The 15584-nt window shown below is 34.7% G+C and overlaps 1 protein-coding gene and 1 long non-coding RNA gene across 2 annotated transcripts in view; both read right to left on the reverse strand.

The window, feature by feature from the left end:
• The window catches only part of LOC124643486, a 151290-nt gene that overhangs the window by 56561 nt on the left and 79145 nt on the right, over nucleotides 1-15584 (reverse strand). The window lies entirely within an intron of this gene.
• Nucleotides 6455-8418, reverse strand: LOC124643556. The gene is made up of 2 exons (XR_006985952.1): nucleotides 8287-8418; nucleotides 6455-6658 (listed from the first exon to the last, which is right to left on the reverse strand). It is a non-coding gene; the product is annotated as an uncharacterized LOC124643556 (long non-coding RNA).

Consider the following 15584-nt stretch of genomic DNA (forward strand, 5'->3'; position numbering starts at 1 on the left):
ATTGTTAGAATTTTGTTATTTTGTCTATCCGTATAGGAACATGTTTGGGACTACCGAATGGCTAAGTACTTATATTTGCAGAAATACAGGTTCTAAAAAAATCCAGTGACGCATAATTGTGTGAAAAGTCGTGACGATGGACAACCTCATCTAAATACAACATCAACGAACTTGTGTAAACCACGTTTATCAAAAACGTGGTTATTACGTATCGATCACGTTTTTGTCGGACATCGCTTTCAATGACGTCAATTTCAAATCGGTTTTTCTCGAGTGGCAGAATCCCTGATTTCGGCCGCTGTCTATCGTAAAACTATTTACCAAGTTTAACGGAGTATTTTTGAAGTATGATACAGTTTTATTGAATGAGAAACTGCTGAATAAGACTCGTGCCTTTTTGGAGTTTCAAGTAAATTAAACTTTACGAGGGCTGGAAGCGGAGCTGCGGCCGGACAGTGAGTAGGTATTTAACCTGTTTTATGATGCTCAATTTAGGTATTCAATAAAAATACTCATGCACGACATCTTACCATGTAATGTTATAAAGCGAAAGTTCGTAGGGATGTAGCATGTATGAGGTTATGTCTGTATGTACATACGTTACGTTACTCTTTAAGTTAAAATCAATGGATGGATTTTAGTTAGAGGGACCTGTGGGGATATGTATTTACTTTAAATGTAATGTCCCATAGGTCTTTGGCGATCTACCAATATAGCTAGTGATGAAACTGATTCCCAAAAACATCCTGAACGAATTTTGAAAGCCCCTCTGAAGAAAAACCATAACAAGAAGTTTGGCGAAAGGGGAAATATATCGGCGTAACGCACATGGGATGTGTAAAATGATGTTTTGATTATTTTGTGGCAAATCTAAGTTCCACCTGTTTTTGATACCCGGGCAGCGTAGCGCTCGTTATGGCAAAATGGCCGCGAGTGCCCCGGGAGCATTGTAAACTGTTTTTGGACTAGTGAGACCGAAATGAAGAGTTATTGCCTAATCTCTGCGTGTGGAGAAACGTGTGTTTTATTTTTATATATTCTGTAGTTTGGGTGATGAGAGCGGATTGTATTTTGGCTACTATTTGATAGATTTGCTAAAGATAAAGCACCCTTGTATGTCATTAATTCTACAAAGAACTAAGTAAAGGTTGCTTTTCCCTTGCTACAAGTTTTACAATTGCTCTTTACTGTTTGTTTAGCAAATGTCAAGTTGATAGTAAAGCCAATAGATTGTTCCTTTCATAGCATAATTATACAATCATCCTATCAAATAAAATGTCGAGCAATTTAATGCGCTTTTGTTATACCTGTCAACAATTTACACAGAAGCTAACGAAGCTCGTCAATGAATAAGCTTGTAAATCTGAGGTTCCATAGAAAATTGCTCATTTCTGTGTTACAAGTATTCGCAGTGACGGGGCTTTCGCTGAAAGATAGCTGACGTAACAAGGAGTAAATAAGGCTATTTTTTATCCGGGTGCGGGAAGCGGACATTATTTTGAAACACGGGTGAAACCACAGAGAATCGCTAGTGAAAAATAAATTCCATATAAAACTTCTCAAAGTAAATTTAAAAAAAGCTGCCATTTAACTATAACGATATCGAAACCATAGGCAGCCGTTAAACTGGTGTCCATTTGTCAGATCATCTATTTGACAGCTGAAAATATTTATGTTATCGATATAGTTAAATTTCACTCACTGTAAATCTAGGCAATTAAGAAAGAAGCTAGTAAAAATATTCAAAAACACTATTACTTTTGCAAAAAGCCTACAAGACAGATCAGACAATTCCAATATTTGCCAGCGCTGTCTAGATAAACAAGGGTAGCTTTCAAGAAAACTAGGGGAGAAATAAAGCCGACAGGCAAGAAAGGTGCTTAAGTAAATTGCGTTTTAATTATTCATTTCGGAGTTACAACAGCTTAACATGAACTTGTAATTAGCAGAAGTTTTAAGCTGAATTGACATTTTTAAATTATCCATTACTGGCTGTAAACATACTTAAATAACAATAGATATAGGGACCACTCTAGAGTGTGGCCAGAATGTTCGTATTTTTGGACATCTGTATGATATCATTATGATATCTGTAACTCTTTGTCAATCTGTCAAACTTCACATAGTGGTCTCCTAAATCTATGGAAATAATCTAAAATCAAAATGACCAATGTCCAATGTGCAAAGGAACAAAATATGACGCTTATTTTAACTTTTTTATCAGCTAGATTTAATAAATGGCAAGTTTTAATGCAAAAGCGATCGGGCAATTTGTTCGTAATCCATCCATAGGCGTTGGAGTCAGTCCAATGTAGGTCAGTTGCGAAAAAGTAATTAAAACGTATAAAACTAAAGCAGCCGAGGGGAGCGTAATAGCCGAAGTACTGTTAGCGTTGGTTTATTGATGTGGATACGAATATATTAGGTACCTACTCCTAATTGAAGATAAATATTCAGAATCACTCGATAAATGAAGTTTTTAGTGTTGATCTGACTGTCTTTTGTCCAGTACTGCATTGTATTTTAGCGAATTCATAAAGGAAGTTATGTAAAGCCTATTATAACCTGTATAGTGTATACCTTTTTGTTTCCCCCATAATATATGTATAACTGGTTTATATTTCAGTGAGAGGATAAGAAATCGAACATATAAGATTTCGTAACATCCACAAGTATTATTGTGTTATTATTAGAAATGTATCGGAACAAAAAGATATTGATTTTAACTTCTCCTTTTGTGTGACAGCCAAAAACGTAATAAATATTGATGATGCTCGCGCTATCGTGTCGTGTTATTGTAATTGGGTTATTTCTCGCGTGAAACAGAATCGACAATAAAAACAATACGCGCAGGTACTCCTGTGGGAATTATGAGACATGTAGTGATAACGGGAATTATTTTCAGAACGTTTTCAGATTTATTTCTGAAAACGCTTTATAAAATTCATTGGTTCTGATGAAATCCGAATACTTAATTGTTTTCACAAACCAAACAACAGTTGCTTGTCAGAATTTTTTAAATGAAAATAAATAAATAACACAGGTAAGCGTCCGTCACAAATTCTCAAGTAAACTACATGACTATTTCAACCACGTAATTAAGTACTAGGTACACATTACTTGACCCACATTTTGCTAATGACCTGACATTGACAGCCCACAAACGACCTTCAGCAAATAAACACACGGACTTCGCAACATTCGCAGAAGTCATCATGCCTTAGCGTAATAAAAGCTGTCATCACGTACTATGAATGAATGCAGTAATATGCATTATGACGCATATTACACTGCACGGAATATTTTCGATGACACGATATTTATAATCCGGTTATAAAAATGTGGTATCACAATCGTTAATTTCTTCGCACGAATGTAGGGTTGGCGAGAGAAAAAGTTGTCATACTTGATTATTATGTGGTGTTGGTTAAGAGTTAAATGTCACTGGTAGAATCACTGCTGCCTATGTAATGCGTGTAGGGAGAAAGAGATTGGACATTGTCAACTTATTCAATATTCAATATCTAGGTAGATACAAGGGATTTATGTATTTTTTTTGCATGAGAAAGGGTGGCGATTAACGCTCAATCCTTCACCGCGTGAGAGGAGGCCTGTGCCTGGCGGTAGGACGATAATAAGGCTGTAACTGTTAACCGTTTTGTATGAGCAATCAAGTGCCCTGCATTTGTTTAAAAATATAGCTGATGACATCTTTTTACCAACCTTAATCGAAGCTCGGTTTTATTCAGGATATTTTTAATTGATTGAGCAGATGACAATAGTAGCCAGAAACAGATTTATAAGTAGTGAATGAAACTGGCACAAACATGTGGCATCGCAGCCCTGTTGCGTTGTGCGCGCGCGCCGAGTCCATTGCGCCCACGCACGCGACGCGCAACCTTGCAGGTATCGGGGACACTCGCCACTTCGACCAATCAACCTATTATACCTATACATTTACTAGGTATATTAGTATATTGTGAATTACTGTTAGATAATGTTGCGTTTTGGTAATTTATCTATTACCAGAAAATGGAAAGTCTTATCCCAATTACAATTAGGATCTCTCTGACGTCATTCTTCTAGGTATTCCTTGCTTTCTAATTGACATCGTTTTTTACATAATCCATCAATAGTTTCTTTGGTGGTTACCTTTGCTATCCATCAATTTCTTTGCTCTCATTATGTAATGCATTCTCAGACCACAGGCTGGAATTAGAACCTACTTATTGAAGTTATTGGAAGGGCAGTAAGATTAGAGTATTTTGAGAAGTTACCTCTACCTCTTACTTCGCAGGATTATAACGTCACCTGAAGGTCATGGTCAAAATGTTTGAGGTCATGAAATGTTGTGTAAGCTTTAATACAACCATTTGACTAAGCATTTTTTGTATGACGATCAAAATTCTGGATTTGTGGTAATTAAATTCTTTAAACCGGATAACGTTATGTTATGAATGTAAATTGATTAACTGGTTGTAAATAAAACCCATTTCAAGGCTTTTTGTAAACCTTTTTAGATTTGGAATTCATTAATTGATGTTTGGTTAATTAAAAAACATTTCGTTGCTAAAAGATAACAGCTATACAAAACAAAAATACACCTTTATATTTTAAGATGGTTACGTTATCATATTATTATATACGCGTCATACTGATGGTTGTGTAAGATGGTTGTAAGGACCTTCGGTTACACTGGAAGCCGACTCCAACATAGGTACTTGGGAAAAGGCTAGACAGATGATGATGACCTTCGAATAACATGAGACCATAAAATATCTAAAATACTATGCTGATACGATACCAGCAATATATTAATGACAAAACTCCAGATGCTCTTACATTTAAAAGTCACCGATCTAGCAATAAAAACGTCTAGCAATAACAAGTCTTTTCATACGAGTTCAGATTAACACGGTTGTTAAACAAGTTTACGAGTTACTTACGCACATAATTAACTTGTAATTCGTCACAGGCTGTGTGACATTTAGTCTTTGCCTGTTGGTCATGGACTGAATTACTGAAATAATTACCGACGTAAGACGTTTATGGTCATAAGGCTCGTTACATCACTATTAAAAGTGCAATCTGAACTTTCGTGGTATTTATGGTGGTCGAAAGATTACGTGTCGTTGAATTTAAAAGTAAATACTTTGGTGTTGTTAATCGTTTAAAAACATCAATTTATTTTTAATAATGAGAGCTTATGTACAATGGCGAGCTTAAGCCAAAATGGTTTTTCTAACAACAAACCTTACAGCGATGGAGTGATTCGTTGGGTTTCTAAATAGGTGCAGTTTTTAAACAGATATTTTTTTACTTGCTCCGAAAGTCTGATGATCTTACATACCTAATTATTAGCAGATATACGCATCACAAACCGCGTGTACACCCCATAAAACATTGCACAGTTTATCAAATTACCATACACTACATAACCAACCTATAATTTAGGACAAAAATAACTTCTAACGGCCAGTTTCTTCATCAAAAGTTAAAGTTAAAGTAATGTCTAAAGTAAAAGTAACGGTCAAATTCGTTTTTTCAAGGCTAAACTGACAGCAAAACTAATAGAAAAATTGAATTTGACCGTTACTTTTACTTTAGACATTACTTTGACTTTTACTTTAGCTTTAACTTTTGATGAAGAAACTGGCTGTAAGAAACCATTATTTCTCTACATACTTCACTAAACAATAGAAATATCGAGTAGAGGTGAACTGTAGCAATCAGGAGCGGTAATTAGATTAGCAGCACAAACGTTATGATTAGCAACTTCACACGCGAGTTCATGAACTCGTACGCGCCAATTTGTTCCAGAATATTCAATTAAACAAGTCTGAGATAAGCCCTCTTATTATAAAAACTGCCGCAAGTAGTGGTTTAAACCAGACTGAAGTCGTCTTGGTTTGTTACGGTACTTACGATAGTCTTTACATCCTTATTACAAAACGTAGACTAAGAGAAGACTGTTTAGTACTTCGATTTGTCTGTGGTTCAAATAATATCCACAGATTATAATCAACAAATATTTAAATCATTCGTTAAATCGTTCCGAATTCTATGCGCCGTTCCTTTTTACATTATTTTGTTAAATCTGTTTTGATGAAAAATAAATAACTATGACAATAAAAAAAATATCTCTGCAGTTGAAAATATTACTTTTTATTATTTAAAGGTAATTTTATATTTCTAGTATCTTTTAACGATATATATGATCCAATTATTCTCTTTTAAACAACTATTGAGTTTGCGCGTATAACGGAACGTCAGCGCGCGTATCCGAGTTATGTTTTGTTTTTAGGTTAGAAATAACTTGGATTATTTTCATCCCGATTTAAATGATTAAATAAGACGTTGTGCATCTAATTAGAACCTCTTCAAAATTAAGTGCGCAATAACTTACACAGAATATCGTGTGCATTAAATTACCAAAAGAAAATGAAATAACAAAAAAGTAAATAATTATATTTTATTCCGATGTCTATTTATACAGTCAAACGCACTGATACATGTTGGACACTGTTCTTCATCACACAATCTTGCTCCCTTTCTCACCTTGGCATTTCTGTACATTTTAGCAAGCTTCCAGCCTTTTACAAACATTGCATATTATTGGCAGAGATACGGCGTGAAAAACGCCAAAATAGTCTTGAATCTGTAAATAAACAGTAGACTGTATGATAATCTGATATATTTTCGAAGTTTCATCAAAATCCGTGTGGTAGTTTATGCGTGGAACACAAACCCTCTTATTATAAAACGCGGTATCAAATAAGTATCGGCTTTTGTACTACCTTTAATCCACCTTTAAGTACGACCTTGAAAAAACTTTATTACAAAACGCAGTTTATCGCAAGTCCTATTACTATCTGTAGTACAAAAGATAAACCATCGAGCCCCCTAGTTTAACTGCAGTACTTAGTCGACAAATGTCAAATTCCGACATTATTTACTTTTGAGGTTATTTGTTTTGTGATGAAAAAAAAACGAAAGTGGATATAAATATGTGTGATTTGGAATACTTGGATATGTTAGAATACTATTGAGAGTGTCCGGGGACCCAACAGAGTGCGTCATCGAGAAAATCTCTTCAAATTACCTGACGACAATTTTAGATATAAATATCGATTTACGTTTTTCGAAATAATAGTCAATTGAATGCATGATGATAATCCATGATGATCCAGGATGATCCTATGCTGCTCAACTGGGCTCGCCATAAAGTAAGTAACCTTTACAGTGCAAGTAGGTTGCCAAAAAGTCCTAATTAATTGTATACGAGTCGAAGTTTTTATTATGGATGTTTCTTTGTGTTCCACGCATAAACTACCACACGGATTTTGATGAAACTTCGAAAATATATCAGATTATCATACAGTCTACTGTTTATTTACAGATTCAAGACTATTTTGGCGTTTTTCACGCCGTATCTCTGCCAATAATATGCAATGTTTGTAAAAGGCTGGAAGCTTGGTAAAATGTACAAAAATGCCAAGGTGAGAAAGGGAACAAGATTGTGTGATGAAGAGCAGTTTCCAACATGTATCAGTGCGTTTGACTGTATAAATAGACATCGAAATAAAATATATTTTTTTACTTTTTTGTTGTTTCATTTTCTTTTGGTAATTTAATGCACACGATATTCTGTGTGTAAGTTATTGTGCACTTAATTTTGAAGAGGTTCTAATTAGATGCACAACGTCTTATTTAATCATTTAAATCGGGATGAAAATAATCCAAGTTATTTCTAACCTAAAAACAAAACATAACTCGGGTACGCGCGCTGACGTTCCGTTATACGCGCAAACTCAATAGTTGTTTAAACATCATATATATATCGTTAAAAGATACTAGAAATATAATATTACCTTTAAATAATAAAAAGTAATATTTTCAACTGCAGAGATATTTTTTTATTGTCATAGTTATTTATTTTTCATCAAAATAGATTTAACAAAATAATGTAAAAAGGAACGGCGCATAGAATTCGGAACGATTGAACGAATGATTTAAATATTTGTTGATTATAATCTGTGGATATTATTTGAACCACAGACAAATCGAAGTACTAAACCGTCTTCTCTTAGTCTACGTTTTGTAATAAGGATGTAAAGACTATCGTAAGTACCGTAACAAACCAAGACGACTTCAGTCTGGTTTAAACCACTACTTGCGGCAGTTTTTATAATAAGAGGGAAAGAAACATCCATAATAAAAACTTCGACTCGTATACAATTAATTAGGATTTTTTGGCAACCTACTTGCACTGTAAAGGTTACTTACTTTATGGTGAGCCCAGTTGAGCAGCATAGGATCATCCTGGATCATTATGGATTATCATCATGCATTCAATTGACTATTATTTCGAAAAACGTAAATCGATATTTATATCGAAAATTGTCGTCAGGTAATTTTTGAAGAGATTTTCTCGATGACGCACTCTGTTGGGTCCCCGGACACTCTCAATAGTATTCTAACACATCCAAGTATTCCAAATCACACATATTTATATCCACTTTCGTTTTTTTTCATCACAAAACAAATAACCTCAAAAGTAAATAATGTCGGAATTTGACGTTTGTCGACTAAGTACTGCAGTTAAACTAGGGGGCTCGATGGTTTATCTTTTGTACTACAGATAGTAATAGGACTTGCGATAAACTGCGTTTTGTAATAACGTTTTTTCAAGGTCGTACTTAAAGGTGGATTAAAGGTAGTACAAAAGCCGATACTTATTTGATACCGCGTTTTATAATAAGAGGGAAGAAGTTTGTTTTTTATTAGATTAGATTATGATTTCGTTGCGGTATAGGTGTTTGTTGGAATTGAAACCGAAAGGGAACAGGATTTTTGTATTATAGGTGGAGTTTTGTAAATAAAGGCAATGCCTACCATTTTACAGGGCTCTAGCGAAAAAGCCTCCAACGTGAAAAGGCTGTTAAAGTGTTTTATACCATCTCATGGCTATCCGACTAACAGAACATAAATAAAACGTATTTAGTACACACGAGTACATACTTATTTTTCTTAGTTATACCCGAAGTAATAATATGCAAAAGTAGCCAGTTTGATAGACAGTAAACGGGTGATCGCACAGGACTATGTCTGGATAACATAACACCTAGCACTCAAGAATAAAGTCAAACTTAGTAAATTACGTCCCAATTAACTTTTAACAGTCCTCCAGTATAACTTAAATAGATATTTATTGCTCAACTCTTGAAATTAATGAGATATCAGGGACCTGTCCTGGGGGAACTTCACTTTGTGAAGGTGAACATCGAAAATATATTGGAATCTTAGAGCAGTTAAACTACCGGATACACCATTGCCTTCCTCTCTGCCAGAGGTGACCACTGATCGCATGAGTTACCTAATGTTATTTCTTGCATTGCGTTGCTCTGCTCCCCACGCGTTATTTCGCGAAGATATTTGGCGTCTCCAGTTGGTTCATTGCTTTAAGATTGTATCGGACAACAGACAGTTACTGATAGTTTTGCAATTTGTTGGCAGTGTTAAATGGATTAACTACCGACTAGATTGGTTTAGTTCATACTTTATTCACCTGAGAATTCTTTACTATTTTGAGAGTGTTATGCTGAAAGTCGGTTTTCGTGGGTAATTGACACTTTCTTAAATAATATTATATTTTTCAAACCTTACTTATGTGTTAACGTATTTTATTGATTTAAGTGTATATTTCCTACCATAGTTTTGTGTCAATATTTTTACATCGGCAATTACAGATCTGATCAGATGAAATATTCAAAACAAATAAAGAAAAATATCTTCTGTTGTAGGTACATATAGCATTAATCGCTTAATGACCCTACAAGTAGAGTAATTATTAAGATAATACGTTGTATTACGATTCCAACCCTTCCCTTTGTATATTGTTTACCCGCGGCTGAATAATAACATCCAATCACGACGCGAAGGTATGCATTGACAGATCAAAGTGCTCATTTACTTGTCTTTGGCAGCACATGGAGCATAAGAACGCCTTTGTTTGTTACTTTGATAGTTTTGATGCTAGAGTAATTTTTATATAATAGATAGAATAGAAACTATGTAATCTACACCGTTAGTGGGTGTTTTAATAAAGGAACATATGTATGAGTCAAAGATAATTGTGACTTTTGTATGTGAACAATTTTAATAGAAATGCTTACTTGATGTTTTAACGTAATTTGTCGTTTACACTTTGGTACATAATTTAATGAGTTTCCAACACACAATATGCTCAACTTTCATAGTGTTAGATTTAATGTTATATTAATAACAGTGAACCTTAATTAAATGTTAAAGCAACGAACATAAACTTCCCCTTTCATCATTTACTCAAGAATGAAATTTCACACCTTAAAAAAGGCTGTATTTACTGAAAATTTTCTAAACTCATTATTCCTACGGTTTCCTTTTCACACGGTTCCCCATAATTTTCCCTTCGATACCCCATCTCTTTCATACATAGGCGGTTTAGTATAGGCGTATCTCTGTCGTATTTTGGTTTCAGCGTGTTTCAGGAGCCAGCTGAGCGGGCGCGACGCGTTGCCATGGTAACCATTGATCGGCGGCCATCTTGAATGCAACCGTCTGCGATCCCGTACTCTAGACAATAATGGGATTTGGCGCTCCAGTTAAAAATAGGTGTGGTGGCTTGTATGGGAATACGGGACAGCAATACGGTTATGTTGTATTAGAGATTTTGCGTATAAAATTATTAAATAAACTGATTGTTTTTGGAATATTATTATTTGGATTACGTGTTTCAGTAGAGATAAGTTTGAATAAGTAAAGTTATTTACACAGGTGGTTGTAAATTATGAAATTAGAATTCAGCAAATTCTTCAATTTAAGAAATTGGTATTTTGACTTTAGTTTCAAATTAATTCAATGTAAATTAAACAACAACATTAATTTAACCTTTGCCTAAAACTAAACCGAAATAAATACATTCGTTTGACCTGTTTTTGGATATACCTAATATCGGTCAGCTGATAAATGAGCAGCTCCCGTCCCAGACATAATAGTGTAGGGTGGTTACCCACTCCGATCCCGGCTAGATGTCGCATCCTTATCGACCGATCCCGGCCGCTATCAATAACACGTGAACGGACCAATCGCACGTGTGTATTTCGCATTTAGAACACTTCTGAATTCGGTACATTTCAAGCATTGTGGCTGTGGCATGATTCAAACACTTTCGAATTTAGAACATCCCTGAATTTTGTGTTATGTGATGCCGAAACAATTTGTTAGACAAATGAGCAACTATTTGGTATTGTGTGGCGTTATTAAATGAGTATTTGCGAATATACGTACGAGATACCAAATGCTAATATGATTCTAAAATGTTTGTGTGAAACTGATTATTCTGCTTAGTTTCGACAGTTTAATTGTTGGTTTAGGGTTTTTCCGATATATGAAATTACTAGCTTCTGCCAGCGGTTTCACCCGCATCCCGTGGGAACCTCGGCACGAACCCGGATAAAAAGTAGCCTAAAGCCTTCCACAATAAATGGGCTATCTAACACTGAATGAATTTTTCAAATCGGACCAGTAGTTCCTGAGATTAGCGCGTTCAAACAAACAAACAAACTCTTCAGCTTTATAATATTAGTATAGATAAATACGCCTTTAATTGTTTTATCGAGAATCATGTGTGGTCCACATTACTTCATCACAATTTTTAAAACAACAAATAAACTTTATAAAACAACCTACCAATCTAATCAAAACAAATCTCCAACAATTTGAAACCACTTAAGTTATTTAAAAACTATTTTCTAACAAGCCAATCAAACTATCTTGGTATTCCCAAAAGAATTCCTTAACAATGTAACGTATCTAGTATCTATGACCCGGGTTCGAATCAATACCGGCCCGTTACCGGGACTGCGGCCGGGACCCCGGACAGTGGCCGATCGTTTATTGCAACACTACGCTCAACTGACTTTGTCTCACTTGGCGTTTTTTGTATGTCTGAGAGCGCCATTGATTCGAAACAGCTGTTCGGAAAATGCGGTAATATTGGGATTTGGGTGTCTTCAGTTTATTGGAAAACGAGTTTGTTTAATAGGTTGGGTTATTTGGAATTATATTTTGTAATTTAATACGATGATGATTGTAATTACGATTTGAAATATTGGTGATGAGGAGCTGTCGGTAGTGAAAGACATTTTGTATGGGGTTAGAAAAGCTTTTGTTACATACAGGCAGGTACATATGTGCAGAATCGGATCGGAAATGTATTTACCTCAACCCTTTGCAAAAAAGAAGTTTGGAAATAAACGTATGTAAAAATGCTGAAAGCATTAAAAAGTATCAAGAAACCTTTGTAAAGATGGTATTTATGAGGTGTGTATCTTATACGCCACCATTTGAGTCCACGAACTAATCCAACTGCATAATAAAATAGAGCGAGAAGCACACCACTTTCATTTGCTTGAGCTCAGAGGTTCAACTTGTTTTTGTTTACAATAAAACAAGATGCAGCTTCACTTCGCTGGACAGACGCTTAATTACTTGTTATAAGTCACCATGATACCGTCTAGACTAGACACTGTGTTTATATTTTAGACTGAGAAAACATTGTACGTAATCCTTCTATTTAATATTTTTCTTAATATCTGTTTAAACTTTAGCATAGACTACTAAACTATCGTTTAATAGTTACTAAACTGTGGGCTTACCATACCAACATATTACCATACCAACCAACTTACCATACCAACATATTACCATACCAACATATACCAACATATTTGGTATGAGACAGATAGTAAACGATTGTGATTAAATTCACCACAAGCAATTTCAAAATTCTCTCAAATGTGAATCTCGTTTTAATTGATATAAGAAATACTTTCCCCTAATAGTATATACCTTACTAGCTTTTGCCCGCGACTTCGTTCGCATGATATAGTGACTTCCGGCATATTTTTGGTTTGACCAATAGATGGCGCTATATATCCGGAATAAATTTTATTTCTATATTTTTTTTTTGAAATAAAAACTATCCTATGTCCTTTCTCAAGTTCCAAACTATGTCTGTACCAAATTTCACACAAATCGGTTCAGTAGTTTAGGCGTGAAGAAAAGACAGACAGACAGACAGACAGACAGACAGAGTTACTTTCACATTTATAATATTAGTTTATGTATAAGATTATTTTCCCTAGATGGAACATACGTACCTACTTATGGAACAAAACAAAGGTCTCCGGGCAACCATATAACTGTCAACTGGCTTACCGTAAAATTGAGACCCGCAGTAACCGTGTTTAAATAACTATTTTCTAAATTTTTTCAGCAACATTTTTAGTAAATATTTTCACTCGAAATACCTGGCGTACCGATACTCATTTTGGCTCGATAACGTAGCATTTTTCGTGGAAAAATCACCTGTGAAAGCGTCACGTACACCTACAGGTTCTATAAGCCAATTTGTCACCGAAAGTGGCTGGATTCGAGGTTCAACGGTTTAATTAAAGCGATGCTCGTAAACCGTTCGTGTACACTTGAGACGGGTATATGTTTAGCATAAACTATCTCGAACAGTTTCAGAAAGTAACATTTTGATACTTAATGCCAATTTTAATTTTGGTTTTGGAATTGCAGCCGTAACGCGGAGATAAACGCTCGGAGTTGCAGCTATAATGGAGAGATGAACGTTTATTCTGGCAGTGAACGCAACACTAATTATTTCTTAATTTCATTAAAACTAAACGAAAATTTCGTACGTCAACACATTCACATTGTAGTGGCATCGCGTAATAAAGTTTAATATTTAATTTGAAGGCTTTAGTAAACGCCCCGAGCTCTCCACGCCAGTCAAGGGCGGTGCACCAATGCAGTACGACATCACCCCACGCAAAATTCAACCTTACCCCCAAGTAATAGGATTACTTTTCCAATGGCAAGTGTTAGGAATCCCTAGGAAAATTGCTTTGCATTTCCCTGCAAAAGCCACTCGGGTAAGTTTTGACTGAAAACTTTAGGGGCCTTACTACAAAAACTTTAAACCCTGGTTTACACTTGTCTAATAAAATTTTGGCTGCAAAATGAACCATATGTCAACGTCATAATTTGACATTTTTTTAGACAAGGCATAAACTGACGTTTAAAAGTTTTTGTGGTAAGACGGTAAGAGTTAAAATTGCGGATAAAAACTTGTACAGACATAACTAGCTTAAGGTAGCCCATCCATAAAAGATCACACGTTTAATGTTCCTGTAGTTTTAAAAAGTTTATCTCATTTCTATTTACTTACAGTTTTCCATTTCTAATTTTATTTAGCTAATTTTATTTTGTATTACTCTGCTATTATAATTATAGCACTTGCATCATTTTAATTGGTTAAAAACCTACCTTTTAATTTGATTTATAATCAGGATTTTAGACAAGATAACAACGATGTCTTAAAAATAGAACAAAAACATCGGTAAAAAACAAAATGTTTCGTACTTCCGCAAAGGTTACTTTCAGTGAGGTTCAACACGAAACTTTCGAATTTTATTCTTCATTTTTATAACTGGCAACTTCATGTAACAATTTTCATCAACCGCAACTCTGTTCAAAGTTAGCTTCGGTTCATAAAAGCGTCGGCTTTTAGATAAATACAGTATCAACTATGTAGGTAGGGTAACTTGTCTTCAGTAAGTTAGAACTGGCGTGATACTATAGTAAGTTCTAAGGTATAATAGTTGTAAGTTATTTTTAGGAAAAAACATTTTGTTCATTTAAATAAAACTACTTTTACGGATTTTATCGCCGATTGTATTTTGCTGAGTCTGCCCGTGACCATGGATGCTGTAAAGGATCCGAAACGTCGGGATTAAATCATATTAATATAACGCGATAAAATCCGTAAAAGTAGTTTTATTTAAATGTCTAATATTCGCGTAAGTGTCAGAAATCAATAAACATTTTGTTCATTACTGAATGCAGAAATAAATTGGTCTGAAAATAATTCAGTACAAGTATGGACTTACGATAATGGAGTTAATTTTCAAAAATAACTCTTCACGAAGCACTCATATTATTATTTTCAACAACTAATAGAAGTCGAAAATTAAATATGATAAAGTTCATAGGGGTAGGTAAATACCGATGATTTTAAAATGAATGTTAGCGTATCTATACTAATATTATAAAGAGGAAAACTTTGTTTGTTTGTTTGTTTGGTTGTAATGGATAAACTCAAAAACTACTGGACCGATTTTAAATATTGTTTCACCATTAGAAAGCCATATTATCTGCGAGTAACATAGGCTATATTTTATCCCGGTGCGGGCAGTAGCTCCCACGGGATGCGGGTGAAACCGCGGGAAAACGGCTAGTATTCTATAAGTATAGGTATTCAAAAATTCTAGAAAAAGAAAAGTCTGCTACAATTTTAGAAAGTTCAGTTCGTTGAAAACCTAATCAAGATAATGGAATTCGTTAGGTATAATAATAATACCTGGAAAGTTGAGAACAGGAACCCAATTTGATAATTATCTTAGAGATTATGCTATTAGGGAAAGGAAGAAAGCAACATTTAAGTTCTTACTTATGCGATATTCTATGGGTATATT

This window comes from Helicoverpa zea, chromosome 2 (genome assembly GCF_022581195.2).
Source record: "Helicoverpa zea isolate HzStark_Cry1AcR chromosome 2, ilHelZeax1.1, whole genome shotgun sequence".
Classification (NCBI taxonomy): Eukaryota; Metazoa; Arthropoda; class Insecta; order Lepidoptera; family Noctuidae; genus Helicoverpa; species Helicoverpa zea.